Below are 23,762 nucleotides of genomic sequence, written 5' to 3'. Positions count from 1 at the left end.
CCTTGATGTTAGGCCTCTGGAACAAGATTGGCTAGATCCACGACTCAGATGGGCCATAACTCATGGCACAATGGGGATGGGAATCTGACCATAGGTTTGCAATGCGGGGCCACCATGATGTGTATCTTTCATCAAAGTTAATCAGATGTAACTCACCAAGATGAAAAGAAGAAACAAAAATCAGCCTGATAAAAAACTCAGGTGGGCCACATTGCTAGCAGTTCTGCGCAATTTTACGTTGTTGCCCATATGAGTTTTTTAATCGGCATCATCTTTTGTTGGTACAGTTCAAATAATCCTTCACACCTGGTGGATAGACAGATTCTCCATAACATGAGTGTTTTATATGTGTGAAACATGTATTGTAGACAATTCCAGACCCAGTAAAGGAAACATGTCACGTGGATATTGTAGACAATTCCAGTCCCAGTAAAGTAAGTCATGTTGAAATCATTTAGTCATGACAAGCAATAAGCAGTACAAACCATGACCATAAAAAATATAAAATGAATGTTTGTACATAACCATCAAAATAGAAGGAAATGTAGGGCCAAAAAAAAAAAAAAAAAAACGAGGGGCACAACCATTCCCATTCTCTATTAGAAGGGAACCATTTCTCTCGGTTCATGCAAACAATTGAAGGAATTTCCCTTACTTTGAATGTTTTTAACCATTAATCTTTCTGTTTTTATCATTAAAATAGCTTTATCAAACTTGATGAATATCTGTTGAGATTTTCTGGTCAATATTTTAGGCTGGCATGGGATTATGGCAAGAGTGGAAGACACTTGGCAGAGGAGGGATGTCGTCAATTTGGGTAAATGGATAGGCAGGATTCCAGACTTTTAATAATGTAGATACCAAAGTCTGTAAGGGTGAGGAGCACCTGGACATGATGGGCCTCCTGGACTAGAACGGATCGACTTGATTGTGTACCAGCTTTGATTAAGACTTAAGGATGTATGGGGAGTTCAAGGTCCTAGTGTTTTGTGTTTTTCTTTAAAAGTACCTACATTTCTAACTAAAACATGCCTTCAGTTTTCTTGGCATTAGTGAGGGATTAAAACCAAGTTTAGCAACCTGTTTAAGTGGAAAGAAAAAAGGATGGAATGGTGTCACAGCTGTAGCGCATGCAGAAGATTTCAGTGCCAATAGATATCTCAGTGAAAGAACAAAGACTATTGAGCATTCTTTAATGCATCAAAAACCAATAGAAGAAAGCTCCTTGAATAGAACAGAACAGTTTGGAAACCAAAACAGCCATACATTTTGAGGCATATATAACCTTGAATAAGTAAACAAATTTATGAAAGAAACAAAGCAACACAATAGCCCATCACAAGCCTTGCAATATTTTTCTACTGACTTTTAGCCTTCTCTATTATTTATTAATTTATTTTTTAAAACAAATGAATTGATACAACCACTCAAAAAAATTACACAGATTTCCTTATAACCAAGCTTTCATGAAAGCTTTGAAAAGATAGACAATCCTTTCCTAAGCACGATGACCTCTGCCTCATTGGACCCTAACTCTCCACAAGGCTTCCAAACCTAAACAAGAACTCCGCTTTGTCACTCCTCACCACTCCAACTCTGAGGGGCCAGGATTTCTCAACAAGCATCCCTCAAAATTTCACTTCAGGAGTGCAATTGGGAGCAGGTTCCATTGAACTTCCTTCCAGGGCTGCTTTGGCCCCACATCATGGAAATGCATCTATGGAATATTGCACAAATGGAATGGAACCCACATCACCAACAACAAGGGACAGTTGTTTGCTTCGCAGACTCCAAAGGTTGATTTGACTTTGTTGATGTGAACCTGGCTCATTCAAAACCAGCTCAGAAAATGGCAGATCATGCTATGTTCAGAGTTTTTGTTGCATTGTTGATTTCTACAAGTTAAATGAACCTAGACAAATTGCCCAAAAGGCAAAAGGCTAACCGAGTAGACCCTCATGCATGAAAAACAAGTTTCAAATCATGAGTCTATAAAGAAACTTGCCCGCAAAGCAGGATAAAGAGATGACTATAGAAATAATCACAAGATCATTTATATCTGTCATAGTCATACCTGAGAGAAATCAACGATCATAGGAAGCATGCGAGCTACACAATCCTGGGGTTCCAGCAACTTCACTAGTGCTCCACATCCCTCAACAACCAACTGCACAGAATCTTGATATAAAATGAAGCAAATCAAAGAGTACATTCTTAGAGATCAAATAGAATATGAATGAGAAAAAAAAAAAAACTTCTTCGTCTTTTAATTTTGGGAACACTTAATATTAACAGAAAACATAAGAACCAGAAGGTTAAACCATCATGACATGCAAATGCAGAAGATTGTGTTCCATTTTGGCTGAAATGAGAGAGATTCGAAACAAGTACAGCTATCAAAATGTAGCAGCCTCTGTCTTGGTTTTTATTAGCAGCTATCAAAACCCAACAGTTCTTTCCTCTTACAAATGCTGAGCCTAATCCCCTAGAAGCCCTATCACACAAAAGCAAAGAGAAATCATTACAAGAAGCTATATTCCCAATTTTTTAGGAAACCCTAAAAATTCCCTTATGTGCTAAAGATTCTGCCTTAGAATTTCCTTGCTAACAATCTAAAAAAGAAAAAAAGAAATCCCTTGCTAATGCACAGTAATGACATAGCTCCTCAATCTCTTCCATAGAAGGTCTGACCGGTTTGTCAATTCAGATCTCCCTAACCAGATTTCATCTAGCATTTTGCAACCCTCCCTCCCTAGGAAATTTGATGAAAAGTAACATGTCAACCCTTTCTAAATTCTAAACTACGTCGAAGGTGCTAAAAAGTCTCTAATATCATGGATTTTTTGCCCTTGAATCTGCATTGAATGAATTACTCTCTACCAAAACCTTATCCTGACAGAAGATCTACAATGCTCACGGACAAGGAATACTTTCACCGACATTGAGAGCTTTGGCCTTCCACTTCAAAAGAAATAAAGGATCCACATTGTAACCAGATGGAAAAGTAAGAGAATAATCCACATTATCCCCAAATGGAAGAACATCGATTAAAAAGCATATCAGGCATCTATTATGTAAAACAAATCCCCCAATAGCATCGATTAAAAAGCATATCAGGCATCTAATCAAAGGAATTGAACTCCATTTCCCTGATTAGGTATGACGATTAAGCATGATTAACATTCCAAATCTCTAATTAGGAGTTTCAATTTTAAATCCCTAATTAGGGTTTTCAGTTTTGAATCCCTAATCCATCCTACTACTGTGGAGGTTGAAAATTACACAAATTAGGGATTCAACATTGCAAAACCCTAATTAAGGATTGAAAATTGAAAATCCAAAATTAGGGATTCGCTATTGTAAAATCCTAATTATGTTTTCGATGTTTAAAATTGAAGACAGTGAGTGAGCGCCCGAGATCGAGAGAGCTGCGTCGCCATCGGCAATGGCGGAAGGAGAGAGGGGTTCATCAGTCTTTACTACAATAGTTTTTGGGACTTTTCACATAAACCGCCGGCGTTTTCATATATGAACAGAAACTGTTAACTGCGGCAAAATCAGTCCTGCCCCTGGTTGACCGTAAATATCACTGTGTTTTCTCGTAGGAACGCGGATGCCCGTCTCCAGCTGGGAACGGGCAGGAACTTTGAGTGGCCACCGTGATGTCTAGGTTCTATCCACACCGTCCATTCATTTTTCATATCATTTCAGTGTATAATCTCAAAACTGAGGCAGATCCAAGACAGATATTGGATACACAATGGGGATTACACTCTTACCGTTGAAAACTTATTGGGGGGCAACAGAAGTTTTGGATCGAGCTGATATTTGTGTTTTCTCTTCATCCAGGTTTATGCAACTTTATGAATAATTTGAATGGAAAATAAACATCATGGCAGGCCCTAGAAAAGTTTCAATAGTGAGAATCATTATCACCGGTGCTTCCTATGGTGTGGTTCACTTTAGTCTAGGATCTGCCTAAATGTTTGTATTGTCTTATAAAATGCCATGGTAAAATGGATGGACGGTGTGGATAATAGACATACATCACGACGGCCACTCAAACCTCCTGCCCATTCCCAGCTAGAGACAGGCGGGATAAGACGCAATCCGCATCCTTCATCGTAGCACATTTCATTTGAGCTTCGGATAGAATAAGTAGGCCCACACACCTGGTTGGATGGTGTCGGGTCACCATCAAATCCACTTTCGCGTGGGGCTGTACATCTGAGTCGAGGTGAGCCAAGCTCCACTTGACTCGTCTATACTATACTCGGATTCCCTCGAGCTCAACATTAAAACTTGGCTTGTTTGCCAAAGCTTTTGATTCGAGTTCAAGTTGAGCTAGTGGTTCAAGTTGAGTCGAGTTTATCTTGAGTCGAGTCAAGTTTACTGCAATAGGGTATGGTAAAGAAAAAGAAGGAATGCGGACGGGTTAGGTTGGGTAGGATTTTTTAATAAAAACTTTTTTACTAATATATATATATATATATATATATATATATATATATATATATATATATATATATTTATTATTAATATATATTACTCGAGTCAAGTCGAGCTCGAGCTCAAGCTTCAAGTCGTTGAAATATACCATGGTCGAACGAGATAAGACGCAATCCGCGTCCTTAATCGTAGCACATTTCATTTGAGCTTCGGATAGAATAAGTAGGCCCCACACACCTGGTTGGATGGTGTCGGGTCACCATCAAATCCACTTCCGTGTCCGAAACTTGCGCCATTCTCCGTAGGTGTAAAAGGACATTTGCATGCCTATTCATGTGCCAATCTGGCAACGTTTGTGAGATCCAAGCCGTCCATGGATGGGTCCACAACGTGTAGATGCCCTTAGCCAAAAATGGAGGTGGACCACTTATAAAGTGAGCTATAGTTTTTAAAATAAATGGATAAATAAGAAAAGTGTTTCTAAGCTATCATTTGATTTCTATATATATATATATATATATATAGATGATATGGATCACACGCACATCTGTCGCAGGTGGCACGTGGGGTGGCCTGTAGATGCTCCCTTGTACAAGCTTGTAGGATGGGCAAACCTCATTGTCAGCCTGGACCCACGCATAATGAGATGCAACATAGCAATGGTCTGGATTACTGAATAGTGGGCTCCCCTTGTGAAAAATTTGAACCACCACCATTTTTTGTCATATGGTTTTAGGGTTTGGGCCCAAAAATGATCCAGATTTGAAACTCAAGTGGGCCACATTAGTAAGTAAAACTGCATATTTAACACATGCTCTTTAAACTGCCGTGATGCCCAAGAAATTTTAGATTAGGCATAAGAAACTGTTGGTTACATTCGGCCCATTGGTTATGAACTTGTGAATGGCTGAGAACGTTGTTTCAACAGTTTTTATGATGTAAAAACATAAAAAATGAACCGCTAATAGTTTTAACATGGTACTGTTGTGGGGCCCACCTTTGCATTGAATCTACCTAAATTTTGGGTCCTTACCCTAAAATGAGATGGCAAAAATGATGGACGATCAGATTTGCAAAAAGCATCATGAAAGTGGGACCTACCAAAATTATGGCTGTGTAAGTTCGGCGGAAGATGGTGGCCATGATAGTGGGGCCATTGTGTTCTTTACAAAAAAAATTCAAGTGGTCACCATTTTCCCTCGTATGATTTTAAGGCTTGGGTCAAAAAATGATTTAAATTCAAGCCCCAAGTGAGCTACACAATAAATAACAAGTTTTATCTAATTGGGGGCCTAAAAGCATGTGTTGTCCTACAAAATCAATCCAAGTATCCCACCTATTAATCCAACCATCAAACCTTCCATCCAAACGTTATTTTAGAATATTGATGGCATAAGATATTGCTTAGGTTGAGATAACAATAATATCACAATATTATCAATACTACCGTCAACAAATTAAACATTGCATACAACCACGCTTCTAAAAAATAAAATTGAAATGATTATATATATATATATATGGTAATTTTTTCAAAATATCATTGATACATTGGCAATATAAGACACTTGAAATTTATTTAGTTCAAAATATCGGCAGTATCAATACATTGGCAATACAAGCGACGTAGTGATACATTGCTAATAACTGAAATTTTTTATACTCTCGGTGTTATTGGAATCGGATTAGGTTCAACTCGACCTGATCCGAAATTCTACTGGCTTGACCCGAATTCGATCCGATTCGTGCCCTGATCTGGGTCACATAATTCGGACAGATTCGTTGCATGATTTTTGTGACTCGAACAGTGTCTGACTCGGTTAGAAAAACCAAGTCGGATCAGGTTGAGTAGAATTTAGATATATAAATTTAATTAAATTGTTTCATGTGATGTGGTCTACTTTAATCTTTAATATAATTATTTTTTGTACTCAATAGTTAAAATAATATGTAAAAATTTATGAACGGCTTAGATAAAACATACACATCAAGGTGGGACCCACATGGGTATGAAAAAACTTCCAATCTAAACGTATATTGTATACAGCGTTTTTTTACTTTTTTTGAATCTTGACGTGCAGTGCACGAAATTCAAACTACTTCTTTCACACGAGCAGAGTCGTACAGGGTGAGCAAGGTTCATAGATATAATCATAGGGTATGTGTTATATCAAAACCGTTCATCTATTTTCTAAGCTTGTCTTAAGGCTTGAGACGAAAAATAAGACGGATCTAACTATCGAGTGGACCACACGAATGGTTTAACAGTGAAAATCATTCTCTACTGCTATTTGTGGTGTGGGCCACATGATCTTTGGATATATATATATATTTTTTTGCATAATACTCTATAATTATTTCTAAAATTATATGAACGGTGTAGATATGATAGATACATCACTGTGGGGCCCATAACTTTGATCTCCTTTGAACCGTTGTACAGCACGGAGCTCGAGGAGCGCCTGCAGCTCGAGGCGGCCAGAGGTATTACAGCTGGAAACGGACTGGCTACTCCCCTGGCCACCGGACGTCCGTGCTCTGTGGGCCCCACCTTGATGTATGTATTTCATCCATGCCCTCCATCTATTTTTATAGATCCTTTTAAGTCGTTAGAAAAAAAACTAGGTATATTGAAATCTCAAGTGGACCACATTATAGAAAACAGTGTTGAATGAATTTTGACCACTAAAAACGTTATGTACGCCATAAAACTTTTCGATCAAGCTGATATATATTTTTTCCCTTCATCTGGGTCCCCCATGACTTGATCAACATATTTTATGAAATCTATATGTTTTATCTACATCGTCCATCCATTTTTAAGAAAATTAGGGTAAAAAATAAAACATATATTGCATACTACCCACTCACCTATCGGTTCGGGTCTGTTCGGTGCGGTTCGGGTCCATCGGTTCGGGTATCCGGGTCGAGTCGGTCCGGACAGAGGTTTATCCGAACCTTATCGGCAGTATCAATACATTGGCAATACAAGCGACGTAGTGATACATTGCTAATAACTGAAATTTTTTATACTCTCGGTGTTATTGGAATCGCTACCAAGTGTTATCAGTGTCGCCAAGTTAAAGATACGTATAATATTGAAGATATTTCCATAATATGAGAGATACTTCAAATAATGCTCTTACTAGGATTGCACAATGCATAAAACCTTTTTTTTTTTTTTTTTTGAAAAGTCACAAAATTTATATTGAAAGAAAGAGAAAGATGCAAGAAGAGATCTGGGCGCTGACTCTGAGGATGTGAACCACCTAAGCTCCCAGGATAAAAAGATTATAGCCCTTAAGGTTATTTGCACTAGTAACCCATTCTGAGATAAACTATTTTGCTATGTGCACTTAGGATTCTGCTGATTTAGAATCATCTTTAAAACATCTGCCATTTCTTTCTTCCTAAATGGAGGTAGTATGTATACCTAGCAAAGCTTTTTAGGTCCCACCATGATGTATGTGTTTTATCCACGCCATCCATCCATTTTTCCATATTATTTTATTGCATGTCCCATAAAAATGAGGCAAATCCAAAGCTCAAGTAGATCACACTAGAGGAAGAATTGGGGACAATGATGCCTACAGTTGAAATCTTCCAGGACTCACAATGATGTTTATTTGTCATCCAACTCATTGATAAGACCATATGGACTTGGATGAACGGAAAAACAAATATCAACTTAGACCTAAAACTCCCGTAGGCTCAAGAAGTTTGCGACCGTGGTTGTTCATGGAAAGTACACTACGAAAGGGTTGTGTTTAAAAATGAGATGCGTAATTTTGTTCGTACAAAAATACGTCAGTTAAAATGTATGGGAGACTCACGGCAGGTATTTTTAGGGCCACAAGGTGTAAATGATAGGTATTTATGTAAAAATTATTTAAAAGCAATAACTTTAAAAAAGAAAAAAAGAAACAGCTTTAGGGCCTATAGTTGAAAAGGTAAGTGGCTTATGAAAAAAAATTCCAACCATTTTAAAGCTGGAGCACATACATATGAGGGGGCCGTAATAGCAGACAATTGCTGATAAATCCACTCCCTCCATTGGGAGTCTAAAAATCACGCAAATCCAAAACTTAGGTGGCTTGAAACCTTTTTAAAGCTTACCGTGATGTTTATATGCCATCCAAAGTGTTTATAAGATTACTACCAATGGCATAAACAGTAGGCCCAAATATCATCCTAATCTAAAACTTTTGCGACCCCATAAAGTTTTCAACAATGAGCATGTGGCATGTTCCACCTAAGTTTTGGATTTACCTGATTTTTAGGCTTTTGTCCTATTGTGAGCTTGAGAAACGGATGAATGGAGTGGATTTGTCACAGGGATCTCTATATGCCCACATAGCTTCTGAACATGTGAACTTCATGTGGGGGCACAAGCAACTCACTTTGGGGGTACAATATTGCTGCCTTCAACTTCTGATGGGGCCATGTCTGATGAGAGTGACATAGCACTCCTATGTGGATGATGGAGATTGAACTTCCAATGGGATGCAAGACACAATTGGATGCCTATTGCCTACGACCTAGACATAGGAAGTTCCTACAGTGGAAAGTTAGTTGGGCTCACCATGATGCTTGTGAGAAATCTACTTCATCCATTCATTTTGCTAGCTTATGTGAGGATATGAGCTTAAAAATAAGACAGATCTAAAACTTAAGTGGGTCACATGACATGAAATAATGGGGATTGTGAAACATTGTGGGGCAATAAAAAGTTCTTGATTAGGCTAATGTTTTTGTATTTCAGCTCATCCTAATGGGAATGACCCTGTGAATGGTTTGGATGAGATATAAATACTACGGTGGACTCCAAGGTTTTAATGATAGGCATTTTCCTTCATGCTTTTCCATATGGTATGGTTTACTTGAGATTTGGATCTGCCTCAATTTTGGACTCTGTCCTCACATGAGCTAGAAAAGCATATCAACCAGGTGAATTTCTCACAAACATCGTGATAAGCCCCACTTAGCTTAGGGTTGCAAAAACTTTGTGTGGTGTGAGGCATAAGCACCACCTAACTTAGGCTTGCAGGAAGTTCGTGTGGTTGGAGGTTGCTGGCAATCGGCATCCCATGCAATCAGCTCTTCCCATTTGAAGTCATGGATGTAAATTACATGTCTAGTAACTCAGTAGGCTAAGTAAATCATGTAAAGCCCACCATGATGTATGTATTTTATCCATGCTTGAGCCCAGTATGATGTACGTGTCTTATCCATGCCATCCATCCATTTTACCAGCTCATATTAGGACATGGGTCAAAAATTAAAGCATGTCCAAAGCTCATGTAAACTACACCACATGAAACAATGGGGTGCAATGGTGTCCACCATTGAAACCTTCTTAGGGCTCATAATAATGTTTATTCATCATTCAACCTATTCATAAGGTCACATAGACACAAATAGAAGGGAAAACACAAATATCAGTTTGATCCAAACCTACGGTGGTTCCTAAGAAGTTTTCAATATAGGTATTCCGTCACACTGTTCCGTACTTGAGTTTTAAACATGCTTTAGTTTTAGGCTCATGCCCTAAAATGAGCTGGAAAAACAGATGATCTCAAAGATAAGACACATATATCATGGTTAGCCCCAACGAGTTACTCACAATGGAACCCATATCCTCTTGTGCAACCATTTTTCTAAAAAGTGGATTGCCATTTCTTGCTCTAGGAAGCTAGGTAGGGCGCGATCTTTGTAAGAAATCCACTCTGTGCATCTCTCTTTCCAACTCAAATTGACATGAGCGGACATATCCAAAACTCAAAGTGGGTCACGTGAAAAGAAACAATCGGAGACCGAACATTCACTATTGAAACATTCATACCGTCATATAATTTTTGGATCATACTCATATTTTTATGTTGTCCGTTCATCCCATCCCAGTGGGAATGACTTTATTAATAGTTTGGATGTTATATAAATATCATGATTTATATGGCATATTAACATCAAGATCGATCCAGAAGAGGCTTGAACATAGGCATTTTCCTCGCTTTTTATCCTTGTATGGCCCACTTGAGTCTAAGATATGCCCTGTTTTTAGGCTCGCGCCCTAACATAAGTTAGAAAAATAGATGGACGGTGTTAATTTCTCACAAAAATCCGACGACTCCACTTAGCCTCCGATCGGTGGGTCAGAAGCAACCTGCGTTCACCTTTTGTGAGCTGAGGAAACCGCCCTGCACTTGCCAGGTCGGTTCATGGAAACTCACTGATAGCCGCCCCACTGAGGCGGTGCGCTCCGGTGGTACCGGTTACACCATAACCTAAGGTGGTACCGGGCAGAAATGGGACCCACGCAATGTTTTCAAAAAATCTGATCTGTCCATCAGATGTGTATCCTCGTATTACATTTTCGACCCAATAATCATCTCAAAAGTAAAATCAGGTGGGCCACGAAACAGGCGGAGGATTTTAGAGGAACGCCCACCTTTAATTTTCATGGGGGCCCACAACGTGGTTTATACACAATATAAGCCTTCCATACTCTTCATCTTCTCTAGATGAATGGTCAAGACAAAACATCAGGCTGTTCTACAATTCATCTGAGCCTCATTGAGAATCAAGGGAGTTAATCTCCTCTCACATTGTTCCTTGTTCTGAGATCACCATAGTTTTTAGATCAATCTTATTTTCCGTTAATGGAGTTAGATTCTGTGGAAGCATATGATGGACGGTTTAGATGGTAATAAGTACATCACATGGGCCCCACATCTTCGCCGTACCACAGTAAGCTTACGGTGGTACCGGTACCACTGAAGCGCCCTTGCCTATAAATACATCCTCAACCCTATTGTTGTTACTATCGTACTCTTTGCAGTACCGTCTCGGAGTCCCTAGACGAGAGGGATTCTTCCGGCAATCGAAAACCGAAAAAAAAAAAGCCGTAGGGAAAAACCCTATCTCTAATTCCACGAATCTACCTCTCCTGAAAGCCCTAAACCTAACTCGATCAATCGTTAATTCCAGTAATCTACCTCTCCTGAAAACCCTAACCCGAACTTGAGCAATCGCGGACAATCCAGCTGATCCGTCGCCATGGACATCCGATTCCCGTACTCCCCAGCGGAGGTCGCGAAAGTCCGGGTCGTCCAGTTCGGCATCCTCAGTCCTGATGAAATCGTAATCTCCGATCATCACCGATGTCAATTCCCTTATTGCTCTTATGGGGATTTCATTTTCATCGAGGCGTTTTTTGTTTATTGCAGCGGCAAATGTCGGTTGTTCAGATCGAGCACAGTGAGACGATGGAGCGTGGAAAGCCGAAGCCCGGTGGCCTCAGCGATCCTCGGCTTGGTACCATTGATCGTAAGTTGAAGTGTGAAACGTGCATGGCGAACATGGCTGAGTGCCCTGGTCATTTTGGGCACCTTGAGCTCGCCAAGCCCATGTTCCATATCGGGTTCTTGAAAACCGTGCTCTCTATCATGCGCTGCGTCTGCTTTAATTGCTCTAAAATACTTGTTGATGAGGTACCCATTATAAATTCTTCGTTCTATGTTTTATGGTAGTTTCTTAGCTGAGCTGTGGCTTGTTCCTTTTGTCTGTATGCATCTTGAGTTTTTTGATTGGCTGTAATTTGAATTTGAATTATACTTCATGAGTACATCAATATTAATATTGTTTTATTGCAATTTCTTTGTAGATTGTTGGGTTTTCTTTGGTCTGAATTGTTGGATTTGATTAGCTATGTTTAGGATTAGTGGCTGACTAAAATTGCATTTTAATCAATATGAATATCACTGCCATCAAAATTAGAATGTGGTGGTGGTATTCTTTTTCCCCATTTTTCAAGTATTGTTTATGAATTTTTAGCTTGAGGAATCCTTGTGCAAGTAAAGACAAAAAGGGTTCTAGCCCATACCTCAACGGTAGACAGGCTGTTTATTCAACATTCAGCTCTCAGGTTCTAGCTGACCTTCCCAATTAAAAAAAAGAAGAAGAAGAAAACAAATAAACAAAAGTGGAAAAGAAATCCCTGTGCAACTCTTTATGGTAACACATCACTGTATTGAGGAAATGTTGAATTGTTTGATTATGTAAGAGACTCACTGTAAGTGTCACATGTTCTTGCTCTCCAAGGTGGAGAGGATGCGCTGAATCTAAATGAAGATTGGCATAAGATCAAATCCAAAGTTGTGTAAGAGACTGTATGCTTATCTTAATCGTTATTTGGGGTGCTAAAAGTAGGAAAAGATAGCCTGCTTAATGCGTGTTCCATTTACTATGCTGCTTCAAGCACCAAGTACCTTTGGTGATGCTTGGAGGTCCAACCAGGATGACACCAGGACCAAATGCACCCCTATCTGTCTTGGAAAATGTCTTTCTTGTTTCACTGTTTAAAAAGGATTTATTGGTCATTTGGATTTACCAAAGATTGTCAAAGCATAATTGGTGGATCCCTTGAAGAATCTTAGTTCTTATAATGGGGAGCAGATGATGAGATGAATAAAAAGGATATGGAGTTTATATGATATCATCATATCAATGGTTTCTGTTGTGGAGTTTATGGGTCACTGTGTTTGATTGATGATAATAAGCTTCAGTTTAAGATAAACTTGTATGGATTTCACATCTTCTTCTTGAAAAGAATATTGTGATGAATAGGGTGAATTTCAAAATTTCAGCAATTTGTTAAAAGAAACTAAAATTGTAAGGCAATGAATAGGGATTTCCAGATATTTCACATATTTATATGTTTCTTAATTGAAATTACCACTCAAAGACAACATCTTTGACATTTTTGACTTGGTTTCCGATCTTATATTGGATTCTTTTTCTTTCATAATTCAAACCCACAAGACTTTCTATTTGTTTTATTATTATTTTTTTTTCACCCAAGAAATTAACTCTATAAGTAACCTTGGACAAAAATGTTTCCTAAATCAACTTTGACTAAGCTCTCAAAACTAGCTTAACCTGTGCTCAATGTATCAGCCATTTTTAACTCATGGGTTATCTAAAGCAGGCCACAATTTGGACTAGAACATGCACACTAATACATAAATGGGTAGACATGCTATCATGATGACATTCATCCAATAGGTGTAGAAACTGTTGGATGATTGACCCTATTTATTTTCGTTCTTGTTGGTTGGCCCACAAGATTTTGAGCCTATGCTTCCAGCCCACATCCATCATTGGGCCCAATAAATATGCTTCCTGTCAGGATTCATTAGGGCTGACTGCATACGTGGAGTCAATTCATCCTTGTGTAGGTTTTGTCAGGCATGAAGTGACTGTGTTTATAGAAGTAATCTGGATTCTTGCTGCAGAGGCACCTTTTTATAGGCCTGTGTGTCATTTTCGGTTGCTTTCTTTGTTAGTTGCATTGCTGGCGCCATACCAATACCCAGAGCTTTCAAATACATCTTACTTTTATACTACTTTCAGGAAGACCACAAATTCAAGCAATCTCAGAAAATTAGAAATCCAAAACATCGACTCAAGAAGGTTTTGGATGCATGTAAGAATAAAACAAAATGTGAAGGTGGTGATGATATTGAGGTCCGAGATCAAGATTTAGAAGAACCGGTAAAGAAGCGCCGAGGGGGTTGTGGTGCTCAACAGCCAAAGCTCACTGTTGAAGGTATGAAAATGATTGCAGAATACAAGGCTACAAGGAAAAAGAATGATGATCAAGAGCAGCTTCCTGAACCTGTGGAAAGAAAACAACAGCTTTCTGCAGAAAGGGTCTCTCTTCTGCATGTCTATTCTTTTTTCTTACCTCTCCTATGCTCTTCCTCTTTCTTTTTGTCACTCTCTGTCATGCATGCTAAAATACTGTACTTATCATCATTTTTGTTCCTATGGTTTTCTATTTTTTCTAGGTTCTAAGCATTCTCAAGCGGATAAGTGATGAGGACTGCCTACTGTTGGGTTTGAATCCTAAGTATGCCCGTCCAGATTGGATGATTTTACAAGTCCTCCCAATTCCCCCTCCTCCTGTGAGACCTTCTGTGATGATGGATACGTCTTCTAGGAGTGAGGTATGCTTCTGCGATCTTGCAAGTTTCATTATCTTGTTTTATCTGCTTCTTATCTATACTGGTGAAGTTCTTCATGTTCAAGGGTTTATTGATAGAACACTTCTTTTTGATACAACTTTTTAGAGTTCCATTTCATGCCATTCTAAACAGAGTGAAATGGATTAAAATGTATTTGTCGATGTCTGGCTTACACGTTCCTAATTCTGAATTGATAATGGTGATCGCTACACTTTTATCCAACAATCAACAAGGTTTTATTTATTTATTTATTTATTTATTTATTTATTTATTATTATTTTAAATTTTTGTGCTGTCAAAAATATCATTCCTTTGTCCAACATATTTTATGACTGCTATTAATTTAGTCCAGAACGTTTGTTTTTTTGGAAACAGGATGACTTGACACATCAGTTGGCGATGATTATTAGACACAACGAGAATCTGAGAAGGCAGGAGAGAAATGGAGCTCCTGCCCACATCATCTCAGAATTTGCACAATTACTGCAATTTCATATTGCTACATATTTTGATAATGAGCTTCCTGGTCAGCCGAGGGTATGCATAACATATGTTCATTAACTCTTAGATGATGAATTAAACAAAAAGCCTTAGACGAGGAATCTGACTGACTGATTTCTGGTTTATTGTTCAGGCTACACAGAGGTCAGGACGGCCTATCAAATCCATATGCAGTCGGCTTAAGGCTAAAGAAGGTCGGATTAGAGGCAACTTGATGGGAAAGCGTGTGGATTTTTCAGCACGAACTGTCATCACACCAGATCCGACAATTAACATTGATGAACTTGGAATGCCATGGAGTATTGCTCTTAATTTAACATATCCAGAAACTGTGACACCATATAACATTGAGAGGTGTCAATTTTTTATTTTTATTTTTTCTAGTTCTATTTATTATGTAATTTTCCCTTCTATTTCATATATGTAGTTTGAAAATAATTCCTGTACTTGTCAGGTTGAAGGAACTTGTAGAATATGGGCCCCATCCTCCTCCTGGTAAAACTGGTGCCAAGTACATCATAAGGGAAGACGGACAGAGGCTTGATCTTCGGTACTTGAAAAAAAGTAGTGATCATCATCTGGAGCTTGGTTATAAGGTACACGATTATCTATTTTTCATTCTTTATTGCCAAGCAATCATGGTTTCACCTTGTTGAAAATGTGCCATCTTGTTTGCAGGTGGAGAGGCACTTGAATGATGGGGACTTTGTTCTTTTCAATCGTCAACCTAGTCTTCACAAAATGTCTATAATGGGGCATCGAATCAAAATCATGCCATACTCAACTTTTCGCTTGAATTTGTCTGTAACTTCTCCATACAATGCTGATTTTGATGGGGATGAAATGAACATGCATGTTCCTCAGTCATTTGAAACTAGAGCAGAAGTCTTGGAGCTGATGATGGTACCAAAATGCATTGTCTCACCTCAATCAAATCGCCCTGTTATGGGTATTGTCCAGGATACACTCTTAGGATCCCGGGAGATAACTAAAAGAGATACCTTCATTGAGAAGGTAATATCATGTGATTTGGTTTCATTTCTGTCTTCTTTGCCGTTAGTAGTATTGTCTTCTAAGATTGTGGGAAATTAAATACGGATTGGATTTTGGCAGGATGTCTTTATGAATATCTTGATGTGGTGGGAGGATTTTGATGGGAAAATACCTGCTCCAACTATTCTGAAGCCTAGACCTCTTTGGACAGGAAAGCAAGTGTTCAATCTGATCATTCCCAAGCAGATAAACCTCATAAGAACCTCGGCATGGCACTCAGAAGCGGAAACAGGATTTATCACTCCAGGAGATACACAAGTTAGAATAGAGAGAGGCGAGCTGCTTGCTGGCACTCTCTGCCAGAAGACCCTTGGAGCATCTACTGGTAGTCTTATTCATGTCATCTGGTATGTGACCTGTGACTGGTTTCCACTTTTGATTTTATTCCCTTTTTCTTTGTGATCCATGTGGATGCTTTTGGTGTTACCTTGTGTCAATTTTGTATTTGGATGTGCAGGGAAGAGGTTGGTCCAGATGCTGCCCGCAAATTCTTGGGCCACACACAGTGGCTTGTTAACTACTGGCTTTTGCAGAATGGATTTAGTATTGGAATTGGGGACACAATTGCAGATGCATCAACTATGGAAAAAATTAATGAAACAATATCGAAAGCGAAGAATGAAGTGAAGGAACTTATTAAGGCTGCCCAAGAAAAGCAGCTAGAGGCAGAACCCGGGCGAACTATGATGGAATCATTTGAGAACAGGGTGAACCAGGTGCGCAAGCTGAATGATTTTTTTTTTCCCCCTCCCCACTATACTTGGAATTATTTCTTAACACATTCTCTTTCAGGTGCTGAATAAGGCTCGTGATGATGCTGGGAGTAGTGCACAGAAGAGCTTATCAGAAAGTAACAATCTGAAGGCTATGGTGACAGCAGGATCAAAGGGAAGTTTTATCAACATTTCACAGATGACTGCTTGTGTGGGACAACAGAATGTCGAGGGTAAACGAATTCCTTACGGTTTCATTGATCGGACGCTACCACATTTCACCAAAGATGACTATGGACCCGAAAGTCGGGGCTTTGTGGAGAACTCATATCTCCGCGGGCTGACTCCACAGGAATTCTTCTTTCACGCTATGGGTGGTAGGGAAGGTCTGATTGACACTGCAGTGAAAACATCTGAGACGGGGTATATTCAGAGGCGACTCGTGAAGGCTATGGAAGACATTATGGTCAAATATGATGGTACTGTTAGGAACTCATTAGGGGATGTGATTCAGTTTTTGTATGGAGAAGATGGTATGGATGCTGTTTGGATTGAATCACAGAAGTTGGATTCTCTGAAAATGAAGAAGCATGAGTTCGATAATGTTTTCAGGTATGAATTTGACAATGCCAATTGGAATCCAAGTTACATGTTACCTGAGCATGTTGAGGATTTGAAAACCATCCAGGAGTTCCGCAATGTTTTTGATGCTGAAGTTCAGAAACTGGAAGCAGATCGATACCAGCTTGGTACAGAGATTGCTACTACAGGTGATAACTCATGGCCTATGCCTGTTAACCTCAAGAGGCTTATCTGGAATGCTCAAAAGACATTTAAGGTTGACTTGAGAAGGCCATCTGACATGCACCCTATGGAGATTGTTAAAGCAGTTGACAAGCTTCAGGAAAGGTTGAAAGTCGTTCCAGGTGATGATTTTCTGAGCATGGAAGCTCAGAAAAATGCAACCCTTTTCTTCAACATTCTGCTTCGTAGCACATTCGCCAGTAAGCGTGTGTTGAAAGAGTACAGGCTAACTCGTGAAGCATTTGAATGGGTAATTGGTGAGATAGAATCTCGATTCTTACAATCATTGGTTGCTCCAGGTGAAATGATTGGCTGTGTGGCTGCCCAATCCATAGGTTAGCCAGCCACTCAGATGACCTTGAATACCTTCCACTATGCTGGTGTGAGTGCCAAAAATGTTACTCTAGGAGTTCCTAGGTTGAGGGAAATCATAAACGTTGCAAAGAAAATTAAAACTCCCTCACTTTCTGTGTACCTAAAGCCTGAAGTCAACAAGACGAAAGAGAGGGCAAAGAATGTCCAGTGTGCTTTGGAATACACCACTTTACGCAGTGTAATACAAGCAACTGAAGTGTGGTATGATCCAGATCCTATGAGCACCATCATCGAAGAGGATGCTGAGTTTGTGAAGTCCTATTATGAAATGCCAGATGAAGAGGTCGCCCCAGAGAAAATCTCTCCTTGGCTGCTTCGCATAGAGTTGAATCGTGAAATGATGGTGGATAAGAAGTTGAGCATGGCAGACATTGCGGAGAAGATTAACCTCGAGTTTGATGATGGTTTGACTTGTACATTTAATGATGACAATGCTGAGAAGCTAATTCTTCGTATACGTATCATGAATGATGAAGCTCCAATGGGGGAGATGCAAGATGAATCTGCCGAAGATGATGTCTTCCTCAAGAAGATTGAGAGCAACATGTTGACGGAAATGGCCCTACGAGGCATCCCGGACATCAACAAGGTGTTTATCAAGTCTGGAAAGATAAATAAGTTTGATGAGAATGAAGGGTTTAAACCTGAAATAGAATGGATGTTGGACACAGAAGGTGTCAATCTATTGGCTGTTATGTGTCATGAAGATGTTGATGCAACTAGGACAACAAGTAATCACTTGATCGAAGTGATTGAAGTTCTTGGAATTGAGGCTGTACGTCGATCTCTGCTGGATGAGTTACGGGTGGTCATATCTTTTGATGGGTCTTACGTGAATTACAGGCACCTGGCTATTCTATGTGACACTATGACCTACCGTGGTCATTTAATGGCCATCACCCGCCATGGCATTAATCGGAATGACACTGGGCCAATGATGAGATGTTCATTTGAGGAAACTGTGGACATTCTTCTGGATGCTGCTTTGTATGCTGAGACAGATCATCTCAGAGGCGTCACTGAAAATATTATGCTTGGGCAGCTTGCACCCATTGGCACAGGGGACTGTGCCTTGTATTTAAATGATCAGATGCTGCAGCAAGCAATCAAACTTCAGCTTCCTAGTTATATGGAGGGTTTGGATTTTGGCATGACACCTTCCCGTTCACCCATGTCTGGAACTCCATATTATGAAGGCATGTCGTCACCAAGCTATTTGTTTAGCCCAAATGCCCGTTTGTCACCCATTACAGATGCTCAGTTTTCTCCTTATGTTGGTGGGATGGCCTTCTCTCCTACTTCATCGCCAGGATACAGTCCATCATCTCCGGGATATAGTCCTACATCTCCTGGTTATAGTCCCACCTCACCTGGATACAGTCCTACATTGCCTGGTTATAGTCCCACTTCACCTACATACAGCCCTAGCTCTCCAGGCTATAGTCCTACTAGTCCTGCATATTCTCCTACAAGCCCATCTTACTCCCCTACTTTACCCAGCTACAGCCCAACATCCCCCAGCTACAGCCCCACCTCCCCCAGCTACAGCCCCACCTCACCAAGTTACAGCCCCACCTCACCAAGCTACAGCCCTACTTCTCCAGTTTATAGTCCGACTTCCCCAGTCTATAGCCCCACCTCTCCTGCATACAGCCCCACCTCGCCATCATACAGCCCCACCTCCCCTTCATACAGCCCCACCTCGCCAAGCTACGGCCCCACCTCGCCTTCATACAGCCCCACCTCGCCTGCATACAGTCCAACTTCTCCTGGTTATAGCCCAACATCGCCAAGCTACAGCCCAACATCTCCGAGCTACAGTCCTACTTCTCCAAGTTACAATCCCCCTTCTGCAAAATACAGTCCATCGCTGGCGTACTCCCCAAGCAGTCCCAGATTGTCACCATCCAGTCCTTACAGTCCGACATCTCCAAATTACAGGTAAGAGAAACTTGCTGTTGTCAAAGTTGAAACCTCAGTGATTCGCTGGACATGATCTTGTGGGTTGTGATCAGTTAAAATTGTGATGAGTTGAACTCATTGTTCCAAAAAAGAAAAAAAGAAAAAAAATTATTTTTGATCTCTCCAACAAGAACAATTCAGCAGCCATTCAGTCATCTTGTATCTGCTGAGCATTGGCTGATTCTTATTTGTTACATTAAGTTCTTCCTGTCTGTTGGGATGATTTCTAACTCGACTCTGTTTCCAACCATGGGCAAGTCACAGGCTGAGATTGGATTGTCAACTTTAATATTGTTTTTCTTTTTTATTCATCTTCCCTTTATCTGTCATGTACTTTAACTTCTATATTTGCTTTTATTGCAGCCCAACTTCACCATCATATTCGCCAACATCGCCATCATATTCTCGTGCAAGCCCTACGTATAGTCCCAGCAGGTAAATTTCTCACTACTTCAAAGCATCTTTTGTGTTGCTTGTGAACTACGTTGTGCTCTCTTTTCATGTGGATGGGAATTGTGATGCATGCACAGGTGCGGACATGCTTGCTCTGGTGGGCATGTTTGGTTTCCTATGTATGCACTAGCAAACTCTTCTCCTACTCAATGAAGGGCTTATTACAACAAATCCTCACACATCTATATATAAATGATGGTTCATCAAGAGTACGGAAGAAAAACACACAGAATTGTTGATTCAATGGAGAACGATAGAAGTGAAAACAAAGGGAAAAAACTGGAACAAGTGAAGAAATAGGGTAGGAGTTGATACCTCTAGTGGTCCCAGGGTATGAGGTCCTGAAGTAAGCAAGAGTGGGTAACCTAATCTAGTTATATTAAGATTCAGAATGTGGATATATATATATTTGGCATAGTAACAATAAGGTTACCACCCATGATGAAGAGGACGGAATATTAAAATTCATCTTTTAAATTTATTTATTTATTTTATTATTTAAATTTTCTTTTAAAAGTAGCAAAGTCAAGAATCGTGGGGCCTGCATGGTATATGTATAACATCCAACCTGTCCAAAACCAATCATGGTGATCAGAAGAACAAAAAATCTGGCCAATTGAATCATCATACTGATGTTTCTGAGTGGTGTACATCATTTTCTTATGGTTTGGCCTACCTTATGATTGGATCCGCCATATTTTCCCCTTGTATGATAATCATGGTCAGGTGCATCTGTTGCATCGTTTGGATGTCAAACAAATACCATGGTGCCCACAATTCTCGATTATCCACTTCTTTAAAGAAAAATTGAATAAGGGCATTTATGCAATTTCTTCCCTTAAGGAGCAACATCAGAGAATTTTGGTTCTTCAAGACACTATTTGGTAAAATCTCAACTGCTGTGGAATTTTATGTTAGTTTTAGGGAAGAACTTGTACCAACTGTACAGAAATCAGGGCACACTTTTAATGGGATAACATGCTGGCAAGTGGTCCTTACTCTTGCTCCGGTGGTAGACTCTTAAGGAGTTTCAACGCCTGGTCAAGGGTTCGAGTACCCACAGGTGGTGAAATTCCACTAGCGTGAGTGTGTGGGGTGTGTGTGAGTGTGTTTAAAATTTAAATAATAAAAAAAAGAAGTTAATTTGCCATGTGATGTTTCATGGTTTTGGATGTCATGCGCACCGTAGTCATATTAGTTTTGGTGGAATTGGTGCGACTAGGAGTCTAGGACCACCAATATGTTAAAATCGGATGACTAAGTCCCTAATTGGTCCGACTCGTCTCAAGACGAGTCTGGTCAAACCGTACAATTCAACCTGATATGGACCTAATTAGGAAGAGTTGCACAATGCAACCTGTCGGAAGCTTATAAATACGAGGATGGTTTTTCCAAAGCCCATTTTCACCCTTTTTTCTTGTTTCCAAAGTTCAATAGGAGAGTAAGATTTTGAAGACTATTGCCATCCGTTTCAAGATAAATGCGCTTTCAAATCTTTGGATTTGCCTTCCAAAGTTTCAGATGGAAAATACCCATTGCGGTTTCTCATCTTTGAGATAAGATTTCTTTTTTAAACATTTTGGTGTTTTAGCTGGTTTCAACTCAAGATCATAGATTCATAGATCCATGGGTTTGGGATTAGATCCGTGAATGGATGAATGGTATTTAAAATATTTTTTTATATTAAAATAGTCTAAAGATGTTAAAAAAAAAGTCCTTTTTTTTGTCCCCCCTCTCTAATTTCTACATCTAGATGTAGTTATCCTGAAAACTCTGTCGTACGATACTTCCAATAACTGGGTCTTGGGACATGTTTGTGGCTGATTGCTGACCTTTTAGATTAGTTCAAGTGATCCTTGGATGATTTGATACCGGACTAATTCCACTAGAGATGCTTGAAAACCATGGGATGCTAGCTCAGATGAATATGATGACTTATAGTGTCACAAACCATTGGTTGACCTTAACTTAGAAAACTATTTCCAATGTCTAGTGCTGAGATCACGAGGATATACAACACCCACACACACACACACACACACCCCAAACAAAAAAATAAAATAAAAATCACCCACCCCTGCTACCCTGGGATGAAGTTGCACACGCAACCCATCCAAGCAAATTTAGAAATGAAATAAACTCATGTGTCTACCTTGCAGGTAGAACTCTTGATTCGGGCACTTTATATGCTTAAAAAAAGAAGAAGAAAAAACTAAAATCAAATTATCAGTGTAACATCAATGCATCACTGTTTATTTACTCGAACTCATTTAATTACCACAAATCAATGTATAAGATGGGATACAGGCATACTAACAAGAATCTCTTGGTCCAGGACCCACAAACTATTTTAACTGTCAGAGTTTTGAGCATTTGTGCATTTGAGTAACTATGGTACAAGATAATGCATAAAACAGTGTGGTCAAAAAGCCGGTTTAGAATCTTTTGGCTCTCATGTCATGGGATTGGGTTTGCTACCAAAGACCCGTGCCTTGGAATCTCAGAGAGGGAAACTAGTTGTAGCCAGTGTTGTGTGGTATTGATGAAAGATTGTTGATTAGTTTGATTCTATGTGCTTTTGGTACGCATGATTGATGGCACATGTAAAAATTCGAAGTAAATGGGCAGAGTTAATAATAATAAAAAGAAAAAATCCCAGGGATCTCGAAGATCTTTGCCTCTTTAGAGCTGATGTGGGACTGATGTTATGTCCGATGATTGTAGAAATTTTCTTACATTGGGATTTTCATGTCGAAACAGTACCTAACAGCAGTCTTTGCCCTTTTGTTCTGCAGTCCATACAGTTCAGGCGTTGGCCCAGATTACAGCCCAAGTTCTCCACAGTACAGGTATGGTGTCTTTTATGTGGATTTCAGTTGTCTAGTGTTCTCCAAGTTACCTTCTTTCATAAGTGGCATGAGCTTAGTACTTCACCTTCTATTTTCAGTCCTAGTGCTGGCTACTCACCTACTGCGCCGGGGTACTCACCGTCATCCACCAGCCAATACACTCCCCAGATGAGCAATAAGGATGAGGGCAGCAGTCGCTGAAGTGGACAAGAGAAACTGAGTTATTTTTTTTTCAGCCAATTCCCAGAACCAGGGGATAAACAGAAGCATTTCTTCATCTCATGAAAGTCTGTTTAAGACATTCATGGATTATCATGTGTGCTTATGATGGATGATGATGGATGATCCATTTCCCCAAAAACCAACACCAGACACTTATTATTATTTTTGTAATATATGAGCAGTTTTCCTACTGCCCATAGAAGATCTAGAAAAAAATAGAATTTCCTTCTAAGTCAAAAAAAGATTGAGAAGTGAAGATGTAATTAATAAAACTATGCACGCTTTTGAACTATTTTCAAGTGTGGTTTTTTTATGAATGTCTTTTAATTACAAGAAAACTGGCCTTTACCGGCGGT

General features: G+C 39.6%; 1 long non-coding RNA gene and 1 pseudogene across 1 annotated transcript; both read left to right on the top strand.

Moving 5' to 3' along the window:
• Nucleotides 1-11,264: 11,264 nt before the first annotated feature.
• LOC131226625 (DNA-directed RNA polymerase II subunit RPB1-like) lies at nucleotides 11,265-23,698 on the top strand (annotated as a pseudogene).
• Nucleotides 20,972-22,048, top strand: LOC131226626 (uncharacterized). The gene is made up of 2 exons (XR_009161951.1): nucleotides 20,972-21,323; nucleotides 21,475-22,048. It is a non-coding gene; the product is annotated as an uncharacterized LOC131226626 (long non-coding RNA).
• Nucleotides 23,699-23,762: the final 64 nt, after the last annotated feature.

The sequence above is a fragment of the Magnolia sinica genome, chromosome 15 (assembly GCF_029962835.1).
Source record: "Magnolia sinica isolate HGM2019 chromosome 15, MsV1, whole genome shotgun sequence".
NCBI classification, from domain to species: Eukaryota; Viridiplantae; Streptophyta; class Magnoliopsida; order Magnoliales; family Magnoliaceae; genus Magnolia; species Magnolia sinica.
The sequence above is the reverse complement of the archived record's forward strand: the minus strand, read 5'-3'. Positions and strand labels throughout refer to the sequence as shown.